Source organism: Equus asinus, chromosome 17 (assembly GCF_041296235.1).
Source record: "Equus asinus isolate D_3611 breed Donkey chromosome 17, EquAss-T2T_v2, whole genome shotgun sequence".
NCBI classification, from domain to species: Eukaryota; Metazoa; Chordata; class Mammalia; order Perissodactyla; family Equidae; genus Equus; species Equus asinus.
Genome location: NC_091806.1, coordinates 34,690,572 through 34,706,984, shown reverse-complemented (window position 1 = coordinate 34,706,984; position 16,413 = coordinate 34,690,572). Strand labels below are relative to the sequence as shown.

Genomic DNA, 16,413 nt, shown 5'->3' with positions numbered 1-16,413 from the left:
GTAAACTCTGGAATGTTAAGACATGAAATTAAGATTTTAGGGGATAATGTAAAAATAATGTCCATTTACTCCCTTTTGTCCCCTAAGAAAATGACAATATCCAAGGGAATTTTTCAGTTAAGGCTCGTAATTTCACATTTAAGACTATATTAACTCAACGTTGAGGATTTAAGATTGATATTTAGTTAGCTGTGTGAACGGAAAAAAATGTTTGATTTTATTTTTTGAGAATGAATTTATTTCCATTTCTAATCATTTTCTCAGCAGATGGCACCAAGCATGTCCATGGAAGGGGATAGAAATTACACTTCTGCGTCCATGTTTGTTCTCCTGGGACTCTCAGATGGAAAAGAGTGGCAGCTTGTCCTCTTCCCCATCTTCCTAGGGATCTACCTTATGACCCTAGTCTGGAATCTGAGTCTCATCATCCTAATCAGGGTGGACTCCCACCTGCACACACCTATGTACTTTTTCTCAGTTTCCTGTCCTTTTTAGACCACTGCTATTCTTCTTCTATCAGCCCAAGGATGCTTTCAGACTTCTTAAAAGAAGAAAAAACTATTTCCTTCACTGCCTGTGCCACCCAATATTTTGTTGGGTGCTGGATGGGTCAGGCTGAGTGCTGTCTCTTGGCTGCCATGGCCTATGACAGATATGTTGCTATTGGTAGGCCTCTGCAGTACTCAGCCATCATGGCTCCTGGCCTCTGTTGGAAGATGGTTGCTGAGGCCTATGGGAGTGGTTTCCTTAGTAGTTTAGTTCAAACAGTCCCTAGTTTTCATCTCCACTTTTGTGGGCCCAATATCATTCTAAACTTCTTCTGTGACATAATCCAGATTATTTCCTTGTCTTGCACCAATCCCTTTATCATCCACATGATTATTTTTCTGGTACCCCCTTTTCTGGATTCGGGTCTTTTCTTTTTATCCTCTTATCTTATGGTTTTATTGCAGTTTCTATTCTGAAACTCTCCTCTGCCAAAGGTAGTGCCAAGGCATTCAATACTTGTGCCTCCCACCTGGCAGTTGTGACAATCTTCTATGGTACAGGCCTCTTTATGTACCTGAATCCTAGCTCTAGCCACTCCAAGAATCAGAACAAGGTGCTCTCAGTGTTCTATGTTATCCTTATCCCCATGTTAAATCCTCTTATCTATAGTTTGAGGAACAAGGAAATCAAAGAGGCCCTCAAAAGGGTGGTAAAGAGGACAACACATTTATCTCACTAAGAGCAATATTTATGCAGGTGCTATTTCTCCTATAATGAAGACAAAGTTTAGAATATGTATTTGACTTTTTGTAGGTCACAGGTCTTCTTTCTAGGTAGAAAGAAGTGAAAGCATTGCTCTTTGATTCCTCCTGTCATTATTCTTAGCTACCACCACCAGGGGATCTGTTCGAGACAGTGTCACCAACATTGAATTTACTTTATAAACCTGATTCTATGATTAGACCCAGGTACATAAAACCCTACGTTTTGAGAACAGAGAATCTAATAGATATTTTATGTACAGAAATGCCAAGACCCTAGAAAGCCACATAGACTGTTTTTTCCTCTACGATTTTTAATATGTCTTTTGTTTATTTTCAACCATTAAGCATTTGTATATTTCAATAAATATAATATAAAATAATGTATAAAATTAAATATGTGAAAATTAAAAATAATTTACAAATGCACACTTTTTCATCTTATTCATGGACAGAGAGAGAGAAAGAAAAAGAAGGATAGAGAGAGAGAATGATAGTGAGAAAGGAAACAGAGCGAAGGAGAAGGGAGGGGAGGAGACAACAGGAGAGGAGAGGGAGAAAGACTGGTCTGGCATATTCCCAAATAATGTTTCTATCCCCTCCATCTTACTCCTGGAGAACTTCTTGTGTAGTGGCTTGTGAAAAAGAGGTGGGAAAGAGGAATGGTAGGAAGAAAGGGCCCTTTTATGGTCAAGAGTTGGGGAGATTCTCAGAGGCTAGAAAGAAGTCAAAGTTATCAATTTATGGACGTAGTTCACCTGAAGCATGCTCCATGGTTGCTTCCCAGAGTCAAAGCAAGACTTCAGAAATTAAGGCTGTTGTGATGTGTCTTGGGAGACAGCGTCAAAGTCCCAGAGATATGAACCTCCCAGGGATTCCAGGGCCTTAAGTTTGATCAGGGAGCAGCAAAGCCAGCTGACTTAGAGACTCAGATTCCAATCAAGAGAATTTAAAGAAAATTTAAATAGATATTTTTTCAGACAAGTTTGTGTACTATATGTCATACATATTACATTAGTATTTACACAACACTTTATACTTCATATGGTTACATTGTACAGATGTGATTTATTTCTATTGCCATGTGAGTTGGCAGATGAGAAGTTATTCCCATTTCACAGATTGAAACTTTGGGCATATTGAGGTCTGCCACATTCTTCCCAGGGTAGCAACAATCCACGGTGAGTCTCGCAAATTTTCATGTGTGGATTATAAGTGGTTCCTATAGACCAGAAGCACGTCTTCCGATGCTTAGCCTTGGAACCCAAATTCTATACTTTTGGTGTTATATCTTTAAACTATCTTAAGAATCTATTCAGTTTAAAAGATTAAATTAGTATAGTTCTTATCAGAGGGAATATGTAACTGCTAACCAATTAGTGAATGTTAAATCAAAGAAATAATTTATTTCCCCATCCATCCTTTTCTCCCTAAAAGTAAGATTAGCTGAACTAGGTCAAACCAAGAAGGAGACCTTCTGAAAATATCTCTGTATTCCTAGTAATTGCAGGATAGGTGAGCTCCATTTTTCAAAAACAAAACACAAAAGTTTATGGGGATTATCTTAAGTAGATATTTTTAATGAAGGATTAGTAATGCAGCATAATATGTTGGAAAGAACTCCAATTCAGAACACATGAATTACACCTTCTGATAATAGAAGTCATCGTTTGTACTACATACTGTGGTAAGTGCTGGATAAGTGTTAACTAATTTGATTCTTTCTATGAAAATTTACTCTGAGATGTATCTACTATTATCAGCCCCATTTTATAGGTGATAGTACTGAGGTTTGGAGAGGTTAATTTGCTCAAGTTCATACAACCTACAAGTGGAAAGCTGGTATTCATCCCAGACCAGCTGATACCAATGCCCATGGTTGTAACCATGGTAACTCATCCCCCTGTCACGAATTAGTTTTATTTCTTCCCTATTTCCTTGATTTCCTCACTTATGTTTAGGAAGTCATGCCATGTCTGCTTCAAAGGGCTGCTGTGATTACTGACTCAGGTCAGGTATTTGAGAAAATGTATGTATGTACATATCTGAAATGAAAGTACTTTGTAAACTGGTAAGTGCCCACATATCTATTTTATTGTTGTCAGTCTATATTGCCAACCAGCTGTGTCATCTTGGGCAAATCTCTTAGCTCCACTGGCTTCAGGTCCTCACCTGGAAATTGATGGCATTTGACTAGATGGTTTCTAGGTCCTTTCCAGCTCAAATGACTCCAAGTTCATTAAAAGAAAAACTATAATCATGAGACCATAATAGGACCGTGATGAAGTGAGGAATTGAATCAGAAGGGACATGGCAAAGTAGGGTGTGAAATTAGCATGGAAAAAACTCCATGACAACCATGACTCCAGAGAGCAAGTACCTGGAGAGTTTTCTCCCTGATTGTCTTTTCTCCTTTCACCTCTGACCTAATAACTCATTTAAGAGGATCTCTAGTTGTGGGCATCTCTCTGGGGGTGAGTGGAAAGCCAATCACATGGCCAAAAGTGCACATCTTGGAGTGCAAGGGCCCACCTGAAAAATCCCTTTGGAAAAGAAATAAGCAATTTCAATCTTTAGCAAGAACTCTGTCTTCATGTGGGATCTAGGCCAAGCTCATAAGGGAAGATTTATAGAGAACAGTGGATTCTGTGTATCTCTATATCTGTGTTACTCTTCCTTTAGGACCTACACAGCACAAGGGTTATGGTTCTCAGTCTCTCCTAGACTTTGACTTTTCCCTCTCTCTCACTTCTACACCCTTTGCTTAGGGGTCTTCCTTAGGTTCTCTTTCCCCTTACTCAAATTCTTTGAACTTCAGTGAAAAGAATATTTTCTAAACTGAAATTTCAGGTATTACTCTGTGGTGAGGCATAGATGTCTAATTCTAGTTCTCAATTTCTTAAGTATATGATCTTGAAGTCTGTTAATTTCTGTTTTTATTTTGTAAATTGGGGATAATAGAATCATCTAGAATCTAATGAGACAAAACCTATAAAGCCTAATAGATTGCAGAAATTAATAATTGTGCTCTGAATCAAAAATAATAATTTGTTGAATTTCAGGGGAATTAACTAAGGTAAAACCGACTTGCCTGTGCTTCCCAACTTCAGCCATTCCATGACTCTTTTAATTTAATTTTTCCCTTGAGAATTCTGCTTTCATATAATAATAATTAATTTGATTTCCATTTCAGTATACACCTTTTATTCATTATTTCTGAGCAGCAAAGCCAAGCTGGTCATTTCATAATTATATAATAAAGTACTCATGTACAAATCTATTGATCTTTTGAAATAATCCAAATAGTTGTGCATTGTCATCTTTGAAAACTCTGGTGGTCCGGAGCATGGGTGACACAGAAATCAGAGATGCCTCGCTGCAAGCACAGGCAGTGTTGATCTAACTGTTCCTTTTATCCTTCTTTTACTATGCTGTTATTCATTCAGCAACATTCCTGGCTTCCTCAACCTGATTGATTTCTTAACCTGATTTTCTACCCTGCACAAACTTGCAAATGGCCATGTCCTTAGAAGATCAGATTGGAAAAGGTCTTGATTAACTGTATCTCCACAGCAATATCGCCAACCAATATTTACCTCAGTTATCTTTTCCTCTACAAACTGTCTTGGGAGATGGCAAACACATGCAAAAAATAATCAAAGAGAGTAAGTATATTCAGATTTTATTTTGTTTTTCTCCTGGCTTATCAAATTTTAAAAACATACATTTTTAGGATAACTTTTCTCATGAACAAGTTAAACAATCCACGACTCATCACATTTTTTCTGGGAATGATGAGGTACATGGAATACATTTAGTTACAGCTGACTCTGTTAACAGAATGTAACAAAAAAGTGAATTTTAGTGCAACCAATTGATCAAAAGCTTGATTCATTTTCATTGAATTGATCAATTATTTTGTTGTTTCAGGGATGTTGTGCGTGAATTTATATTTTCAAAATATTTTCATTGAATTGAATTCATCTTGGATAAAACGTGATGAATTATATAGACAGCACTCTAAGAGTAAACAGAAAGATTTCAACATTCATAAAACCATAATTGAAATGAAATGAAAATCATATATTTTCAGTTTCTCCTCCAAAGCTGGGTGAAAGAACCGTTCACGAACATCTTCAGCATATATTTACTGAGTTATATAAATATTAGTATATGAGATGCTTATCACTAAATAGGAAAACATCTTCACTAGCCCATATACTGTTATAATAGAGTATCATCAATTCAAGAGGACCTGGTGGTGGTGGAACATGAAAAATAGCACCACGTGTTTACAATCCTGCTGACTGGAAGATAACGGAATAATACAAGATAGAGATAAATGTAATCATATAACCGATATTCTTGAATCTTAGCTTAGAGAGCATCTAATTTAGCAAAGAATTTTATGAAGAGTTCCTTGATGCTATAGTATTAGTTCTGCCTTATTTTTCTTTCACAGAAAGGAATGATAATTTCTAACATTTATTGAGCCCTTACTATTTTAAACCCTTTGTGTCATTCAGTTCCTGAAACAACCATATGAAGTGGTAAATATTATTAGCCCCATTTATAGATGACTCCACTGAGACACAGAAAGGTTAATAACTTGCTTAGGATCACACAGCCAGTGAGTAAATGTAAGGAAAGTCTGACAATCTATTCTCTCTGTCATTCTCCCTCTTTCATTCTCTCTCCATTATTTTCCTTCTCCCTTTCTCTCTCCCTCTTTCTCTCTCACTGTGCTAACTATTAAGGATTTCTATATCTTAATAACTTTTTATTATAAATATGGGAGTTGTAGAAAATAAAAATACAGATAAAAATAGAGAATAAAATCAAAATCATACCACTTATTACATTTGTCAATTGTAATTGGTTCACATGTGTGTGTGTGTGTTTGTGTGTATGTGTGTGTGTGTCTGTGAGAGAGAGAGATTGATTATATAAAGTAATCGTTTTCCTTTAGAAAGGTAGAACCAGGTTTTGCAAACATCAGCAGTATACATGAGTGCCTATCCCTTATTGATTTATGCTTTTTATATTAAAGGCATTGCCACATTGGCATTCATATATTTTGTGACTAGGTTTCCCAGTTCATCAATCGTATTTCAAAAGTGTTTTATATAAGCGGGTTTTCAGCCATAATCAAGTTTAAGTTGCTACATCATATTTTGTCTCTTACGGTCTCTTACTTGATGTTGCATTTCAGAAACTGCATTCCCATCCCAAGATTATGCACCTGTGTATGGATTGATTCCTCTGACGCCTTTTATTTATAGTAAGCTAGGTCTCATAGACCCTTTAGGGAAGAGTTTATTCTTTTCTATCAGTTGAAAATACTAAATTTATCATCTATTTAATTCTTATCAGTATTTAAATTTATTTTTTAAATTGTATTTGTTCTTTTGACACATGTCTATTTTTACAAGAATAATCAATTATCAATGTTTATAATGCTTTTGAACATCTGAAAGTCCAAATCTTTCTAATTATTAATCTTTTTCACAATTTTATTGGCCATTATCATTGATTTACTCTTTCCTCTCAAGGAAGATCAGTTTGGGTATGGAACATAGCCAATAGGTGTTATCTGTTCTGAATCTCTTAGTGAGCTCTAACTTGCTGACCGTATCAACAAATATATGAAATATATCTTTGTTGTTTTAGGGAATTGAAATAGCTACTTTGACTCTTTCTTGACATCAGGTCTCATCATAGCTTGATGCTGGCTGTCAATTGATCCAAGTGTACCTGAATTCAAGCAAACTGCATAGAAAATCTTTTATGTGGTTTCTGTCTATATGACTCCAGGTGGTTTGACTTGCCTGGACACTAGGTCTGAATCTACAGCTGCCCAGAGGTAATGATGCCTGACTGTCTGCAGGGCTGATGATGTCTTAGAAGTTTCCCCAAATTAATCAATAAAACTCTAGTACCCATGGCATTCCTATTCATGAGTACAGCTGTTATTTGTGGTTATCTGTAAGCAATCACTGACAATAATATCCAACATCTATTAAACAATTAATGTGTACCAGACTGTGCTGAGTGTTGGCATGGATCTCCTCATATAACCCTCCCATTAACCTTCTGTTTCAGGGGCTCTTGGTGCCCTAAATCTGTTAGGAGTAAATCGAACCTAGTGTGTATAAGCCACTGAGACAGGTTCATAGAGTGAGAGAATATCAGAACTGAAACTCTTTTCTTCAGCTTTATTGAGATATAATAGACATAAAACATTGTATAAGTTTAAGGTGTACAACGTAATGATTTTATATATGTACATATTGTCAAATGGTTACTCCAATAAGATTAGTTAACATCCATCATCTCACACCATTACAGTATTCTTCTTTGTGACGAAAACTTTTGAGATCTACTTTCTTACTGACTTTCAAATATACAATAGAATATCGTTAACTATAGTCATCATGCTGTACATTACACTACCAGAATTTATCTTACAACTGGAAAATTTTACATTTTGACCATCTTCACCTATTTCCCCCACTTTCTGGCCCCTGCCTGTGACAACCACAAATCTGATCCTTGTTTCTGAGTTGGGCTTTTTTAGATTCCATATACAGAAAGATCATGCAGTATTTGTCTTTTTCTGTCTGACTGACCTAACTTAACATAATGTCCTCAAGGTCTGTCCAGATTATCACGAATGCCAGGATTTCCTTCTTTTTTTAAAGCCTGAATAATATCCCATTGTTAAACATATAATTTATGTTATTTATACATATTTATACGTATACTTGTTATTCATATTATTTATATATTTATAGTATGATTTCTTCATTCATTTGTCAACGGACACTTAGATTGTTTCAATGTCTTGCCTATTATAAATAATACTGCAATGAACATGAGAGTGCACATATATTTTGGTGATTACATTTCCTTTGGATATATACCCAGGTATGGAAGTGCTGGATTATATGACAGGTCTGTTTTAAATTTTTTTAGGAAGCTATGGTTTCCATAGTAACCACACCAATTTACATTCTCACAACAGTACACATGGTTCTATTTTCTCCACATTCTCGCCTGCAGTTATTATCTCTTGTCTTTTTGATGATAGCCACTCTAACAGGTGTGAGTTGATATCTTATTGAGTTTGATTTGCAATTCCCTGATGATTAGTGATGTTAAGCACATTTTCATGTATGTGTTGGTATTTTGGATGTCTTCTTTGGAAAAATATCTAATTAGATTCCATGCCAAAATTTTAATTGGATTATTTATTTTCTTGTTATCGAGTTGTATGGGTTCCTTATATATTTTGGATATTAAGACCCTGTCAGATAGGTGATTTACAAATAATTTCTCTCATTATGTAGGATGCTTTTTCATTTTGTTTACCACTTTTTTTGCCATGCAGAAGCTTTTTAGTTTGATATAATCTCTCTTGTTTACTTTTGATTTTTTTGGCTTGTGGTTTAGATGTGATATCCAAAAAATCATACCCAATCCATGTTCACTTTCCCTATGTTTTATTCTAGGGGTGTTATGGTTACAAGTCTCACATTTAAGTCTTTAATTCATTTTGAGGTTTTTTTTTTTTTTTGGTGGGGGGGTGGTGGTGGGAATGGGATCCAGTTTCATTCTTTTACAGGTGAATATCCAATTTTCCCAGTACCATTTATTGAAGTGACTGTGTTTTTTCTATTGAGTATTTTATGATCTCCTGTCAAATGTTAGTTGACCATATATGCACAATTTTATTTCTGGGCTCTTGATTCTGTTCCATTGGTCTATGTATCAGTTTCTATGCCAGTATCATATGATTTTGATTACTCTAGTTTTGTAATATAGTTTGAAATCAGGAAAGGTAATATCTCTTGGCCAGCTTTATTCTTCTTTCTCAGGATTGCTTTGTCTATTCAAGTTCTTTTGTGGTTCCATACAAATTTTAGGATTGTTTATTCTATTTCTGTGAAAAATATCATTGCAATCTTGATTGAAATTGCATTGGATATATGATGGCTTTTGATAGTATGGGCATTTCACCAATATTAATTCTTCTAGTCCATGAACATGGGATACCTTTCCATTTACTTGTATTTTTTTTCACTTTCTTTCGTTGATGTCTTATAGTGTTCAGTGAAGAGACCTTTCACCTTCTTGGTTAAATCTACTACTAAGTATTTTACTGTTTTTGATACTATTGTAAATGGGATTTTCTTTATTTCATTTTCCTAGAATTTGTGTAAGTATATAGAATGCTTATTTTGTATCCTGAAACTTCACTAATTTCATCGATTAGGTCTAACAGTTTTTTGGTGACATTTTTAGAGTTCTCTACAAATAAAATCATGTCATCTGCAAATAGACACAATTTCAAGTCTTTTCTTCCACAACTTTGATGCCTTATATTATTTTTCTTTGACTTGATTGCAGTGGCTGGGGTCTATTACTATTTTGAATGGGAATGAGGAGAATGGTCACCTTTGTCTTCTTCTTGATCTTTCAAAAAAACTTTCAACTATTCACCATTGAGTATGTTATTGGGTATCAGCTTGTTATATATGAGCTTTAGTATGTTGAGGTTAGCTCCTTCTATACCTAATTTATTGAGAGTTTTTATCACGAATGGTGTTGAATTTTGTCAAATGATCTTTGTTCATTTATTGAGGATTATATGATTTTTATATTTCATTCTATTAATATGATGTATTACATTTGTTAATTTTTGTATATTGAACTATTCTTGCATTCTAGGAAAGAACCGTACTTGACCATGGTGTATGATCCTTTTCATATGCTGATGAGCTGAGTAATTTACTTGTTAGTATTTTGATGAAAATTTTAAAATCTGTATTCATCAGGGATATTGACCTATAGTTTTCTTTTCTTGTAGTGTCCTTATCTGGCTTTGGTATCAATGCTGGACTTATAAAATGAGTTTGGAAATGCTTCTTCCCCTTGAACTTTTTGGAAGAGTTTGAGAAGGATTAGTGTTAATTCTTCTCTAAATACTTGGTAGAATTCCCATGCAACCATCTGGTCCTGGGCTTTTCTTTGTTGGGAGGCTTCAATTACTGATTTGATCTCCTTACTTGTTATTGGTTTCTTCAGGTTTTCTATTTCTTCATGATTCAGTTTTCTATGTTGTATGTTTCTAGTAATTTACCTATTTCTTCTAGGTTGTTTCATTTTTGGAAGAAACCATAGGACAAGGGGAGTCCTTTTGTTTTGGCACTGTGTGAGCAGGGGGCAGGGCAATAGGGTCAGAGTGCTGCTACTCCTCTACTGTTCTAGTGTGGTCCTTCTCATTTTACATGGTCCATGGGGATGCTTCAGCTTCATAAGCACATTTAGGATTTTCACCACGATATCTTTTCTATGAATAGTTACCAGTTGTTCTGGTAAAGCTGACTGAAGTCAAGAACAACTTATTTTGCTGTCTTGATGATGTCACTCGGAATGAAAACTCTAAGGTCTGAACCCTTAACCACAGTACTTTTCTGTTTACTAAGACACAAAATATCCTAAAATTGAGAAAAGAATTGGGGTCAATAGTTAGTTGTAATAGCTTCCCTTTGGAATAGTTATCAGTAAATCTTCAAATATCATTTTTAATTTTCATGACCTCATGAAATAATTGAGAACCTGTAGCACAAGGCAGGTACTTTTTGATATTCAATATGAAAAACTGGGGTCTTTCCATCAGCACGGTGAAGTATTTCCCCCTTCCCACTGATGAATGGAGGGGAAAAAATGGCACTAATGAAAATTGTAAAGCTACCAATTTACCTGAATATTGTCTATTTTCTGATTTTAGAAACACCAAGTCAATGGTTTGTGGAGGAAATATTACAGATATCAACCCTTTCATCCTCTTGAGATTCTTGGATTTCCCTGAAATCATAGTAGCATTCTCTGTTGTATTCCTGTTGACCTAGGTTATGAGTCTAATGTGATACCTGTGCCTCATCCTCTTAGTAAGGATGGACTCCCACCTCCACACACCCATGTACTTCTTCTTCAGTATTCTGCCCTTAATGATATCTATATGTGACCTCCACAGTTCCCAAGATGCTCTCTAACTTCTTCCAGGAGCAGCAAACTATCACCTTTGTGGGTTGTGTTATTCATGACTCTGCCTTCTCAACCATGGGACTAAGTGAGTCTTGTCTCATGACAGCTATGGCTTATGACCAATATGCTGCTTTTGTAGACCACTTTTCTATTCAATCATCTACTCACCCACCCTCTGTGTTTGGATGGTACTGAGGTCCTATATGGATGGACTCTCTGGGTCTATATCCCAATTGTGTGTCATGCTTCAGCTCCACTTCTGTGAGCCTAATGTCACCAACTACGTCTTCTGTGACATGCCCCAAGTGTCAGTCCTGTCTTGCACTAACCCTTTCTTTGTACAACTCATGACTGCTATATTAGCAATGATCTTTGGGATAATAAATGCCTTAGCTATTATGATATCCTATGGCTATATTGTCATCTACATTATGAAGAACACTTCAGCTACAGTACTGTCCAAAACTTTCAACACCTATGCTTCTCACCTTACAGCAGTGACCCTCTTCTAGCCCTCAAATATCTTTTTCTATTTGAGTTCCAGCTCTAGTAGCTCCCCCAGCTTTGATAGATTTGCATCAGTCTTCTACTCTGTGGTGATTCGCATGTTGAATCCTTGATTCACAGTCTGAGGAACAAGGAAATCAAAGACGCCTTGAAGAGGTTTGCAAGAGAAGAGAGAGTGTTCCTGAAGTCACGGAGTATAAGATTTCTGACCAATTTGTCTTGTCAGAATCACTTTAATCCACAAAAGTATGCACACTACTGCACTATAACAAAACTCATATTGCCTTTGGGCAAAGAAGGCTTAATTTAACACAGATAATATGAGGAAATAGAACAATAGGTGACTCAATGCCACACAAACACTATAACTTTAGGTCCTGGAGGTTCATTACTTTCATCTTACATGAGGAGTGGCCTCATCATTTATTATTTTTTCTGAAAGTATTTGTGAAACATTAAAGTTTAAAAACTTGTTACTTCTTTTTGCTACTGAGATTGACCTCTGTCCAATTGCAGGCCTCTGGCATTGAAGGCAAGGTAATTGACAGAGGTCCCTGGGGGTGTACTAACTTTGTCTCCCAAATATTTTGATGCAGCATTATCTAAACACGTTGGTGACCAATGTATGGTCTGTGTTTCTGAACAGAATGGGAATGAACAGAGAGAGGGGGTGTGCCTTTAGAGAGAAACAAAGCTATACAGTTGGCCTGGTTGTGCCTCATGGAAGACCAGTCTGAGATAGCTAACATTTGTCTAAGGTCTCTTTCAAAGCTAATCATCTAATAAGTTTTTGGTTACATCCTAGTCTCCACCAGCTTTGGTCTAAGGAATGAGGTGATTTAAATGATAAAAGGAATCAATGAAGCATCTGTTCCACTCAGTGCCATTTATTTATGATTCTGATGAATTAGTTTCTTGCATCTAGTGTCCAGTTGGAATTTCTGCTGGGAAATGATATTAAAAATCCATGTCACAGCCAATAGCAGTTTCTGATATTATGAAATGCAAACCTCTCTTTCTACCCTCCATTCAATCTAGAAAGTTTGTCCTTGGTTAACATAGACAATGGGATCACACTACCAAATCATTTCTGATATTTAAAGCATCTGAACATGTTAGGTAAGAAGACTTGTGTGAGAGTTCATTATAATAATAGAGTTACTGGATATTCAGTATTGCAGGGACAAAGAGGAAATATGGAAAACTTGTCTACATTCCTTCCTACTGTTTGTGTTCAACATTTTAAGTCCTAGAGATTTACGATTGTTTGGGGTGATATAATGGATGAGTAGAATGGTTTGAGTGACTTTAATGCTCATATTTTCTGGGAAACCTCAAGGGCCAGGAGTGATAATAGATAGTGGGATAGGCAGGGTTCTCAACTCTGACCAGTTTTCACTGTCTGAAGTAAGACATAAAGTTGTGGTCCTTGTGGTATAGTTAAAAAATAGATCAAGATGCCTAACAACACTGTTGATTTACCAGATTTCTCAGACTTGAATAAACTAATGTAAAAAAGATATAATTACATTTACATATTATCCTTGAAGAGTCATTGGATTCTTTTTTATTTTGCTTCTATTTTTTTTATTGAGGTAACATTGATTTACATCATTATATCAATTTTAGGTGTACACCATGATATTTTGATTTCTATGTAGAAAACATCATGTTCCCCACCCAAAGACTAATTACCATCTATCACTATACACGTGTGCCCTTTACTTTTTTCACCCTCCCCCCAAATCCCATCACCTCTGGTAATCACCACTGTAATATCTATTTCTATGATTTTGTTGGTTGTTATGGTTTTTATGTTCCACTTCCAGGTGAAATCATACAGATTTCAAATTTTTATAAATATACTTTTATACAAAATACAAAAATTTCCATTATAAATATATTTCCATTATAAATATTTGTTACATGTATATTGCATATATGTATGGAACTGTTTATAACTATGTATAATTTATTACATTAATAGTTAAATTACAAAAAGTGGTGGCTTATTTGTTGCTCTCTAACATTCATAATCATTCTTTCTCTGAGAAATATACTGAAATATATATATATGGAGAGGATGATTTTTCTGTTGTTAAACATCATTGTTTAAGTAGATTCGTCTCAACTCTGGGTTTCAGGGTTGAACCCAGATTGGTTTAAGACAATTAGAAAATATCCAATAGCTATTGCAACTATCTTAGGGTAGAAGTGAGGGATATGAACAAATTAATTCAAGAAAAATGCAAGAAGATGATTGCTGGGGCTTCTGGGAAAGAAAATCTTTTTCTCTTCTGTGGAAGCTACCAGAAGAAATACTCTCTTCTTTTAGATGGTGTGAAGTAAGACTGTGATCTCTAGAATTTATACAATTTTTCTACCATAAGAGAAATTATCCATAGGATAGAACAATTAGTCTCCACAGCATATTAAACAAAAAAGAAAAAACTGGACATTTATAATATTGTTTCAGCCACTGGATCAAATTTTCTCTGATTACTTCTGTTCTATAAGCTAACAGATTCACTTGATTGTTTGACCCGTTTCATACTTTGTCTGTCATAAAAGATGAAAGATTCCTACTGAAAATCATTTTGTAATATATACCAAGAATAACAAAAATGTGATTTTTTGAATGTGTTCTCTATTATTTGTACATTGTTTGCCTATTTTTGCACAACAAATTGGTACAAAACTTTGTGGCTTCAAACAAAAATAGATATTTATTACCTTTTATAGTTTTTGTGGGTCAGAAATTCAAGTGCAACTTGGCTGTGTGGTTCTGGCTTAAGAGGTCTGATGAGGTTGCACTCAAGTAGTTGGTCAGGGCTGGAGTCCTCTGAAGCTAGATCAAGGTGGGAGGATCTACTTCTAAAATAGATGCCTCGCATTGCTGGCAATTTGGTGCTGTTTGATGGAAGGAGGGTAATATACTTCTTACATGGGTTAGGCCTATTAAATGTAGGAGGGTTCTGCACAAGCCCATGAAGACCAGAAGGCCAGGGTCATTGGAGATGATCTTCAAGGCTGCCTATCACCCTCAGCTGTTAGAAATGCTTCAGAGTAAATATATTCAAAAACTTTCATGGAAAACTTGGAAACAACTTCTATGCTACATGAAAAGAATAGTTAAATACAGTGAGATATAGCCAGTTGGCTCATTAAAATACACATGCCAGAAAGTAACACTTACACTGCAGGCACAAGATTTTGACAATCAATCTACAAATTCAGGTATTCAGGAAACACTATTTTCATTAACTTTCCATAACACAATTTCTATTTTGCGCTCTCTATTTCTTCACTGGGAAGAAACTCAGTCAATTCGTGGGTCCTTCTGTCTTTTCCCTACATTTATGTCTAAGTTCTAGAGGACTGAATGATGTCAGGGCAAAGGAGCTATTGGGCTCTTGATCTCTCTCCACAGCAGCATCTCCTGAGATATCTATTGCCTCAACAGATCCCAAGATGTCAAATCATAATTGGGTTACTGCTGAATTCCATTTATCCGCATCCTAAAGACTGTTAGGTCTGTGACTCTGCTACTCATGAATGGTCTTAATTGAATGGGAATTGTTCTGTTATTCCCATCTGATACTGTGGCACAGGAAATTCTGTAGAGCTCAAGCCCTAAGTGCCCAGTGGCTGTCTCCCTGGACCTCCATGAAAACATTTTCTGAAGTTTCTGTCTGCCAAAACAGGCCCTAACCATCTTTTGGTTATGGCTCTTCTGTTCTTGGTGTGTCTAAACTTATTTGATAGTTGTGGTATCTCAAAGCCATTCTGGAGACTCACTCATGTTTTTGGGCACATGATCTCTGTTTCAAATTCTTTTTGCTGTCACATCCCTTCTCTGAGGCTTGAGAACATAACAACTTGCCTGACTGAAAGAGAGGAATGGTCAGAGATATAAAGAAGGAAATATTAAGTAAAAAGCTAAACATTATTACAAAAATATTTTCTATTAGCTGTTACATACAGTTCAGTGAAAAATTTAAAAAGGAAGGTTGGACGGGGATATGACAAGATACTAAAGACATATTAGAAGCATGAACAGACCTTATTTTCTAACATATTGTCCTGACTGCTTGACATTCTCCATAGCATGGCCTCTTCTATCTCCTCTAAGTTATTCTTTCCATGTTGCATCTAGAGAAGGAAAACTCAGACCTTGAGGACAAGAGGACAAGGGCTTAGTGTCTTGGGTGCAAAACAAGAATTGCTTCTCTCAGTGGATGAATGTATAAAGAAGACGTGGGGTGTGTGTGTGTAGAGATATATAAATAATGGAATACTACTCAGTCATAAAAGATGATATTGTGCCATGTCTGACAACAAGGGTAGATCTTGAGGGTATTATGCTAAGTGAAATAAGTCAGACATAGAAAGGCAATTTCTGTATGACTTCACTCATATGTGGAAGATAACCAAACAAACACATAGATATGGAGAACAGATAGGTGTTTAACAGAGGGGAAGAGAGAAAGGGGTAAAGGGGCACATAAATATGGTGAGCTAGCCTTCTGGTGGGGAAGAAAATGTAGTCTATACAGAAATCAAAATACAATGATGTAAAAATGAAATTTATATAATGTTATCAACC

General features: G+C 35.8%; 1 pseudogene; it reads left to right on the top strand.

Moving 5' to 3' along the window:
• The first annotated feature begins 279 nt into the window (after window positions 1-279).
• LOC139040660 (olfactory receptor 5A1-like) lies at window positions 280-1,228 on the top strand (annotated as a pseudogene).
• Window positions 1,229-16,413: the final 15,185 nt, after the last annotated feature.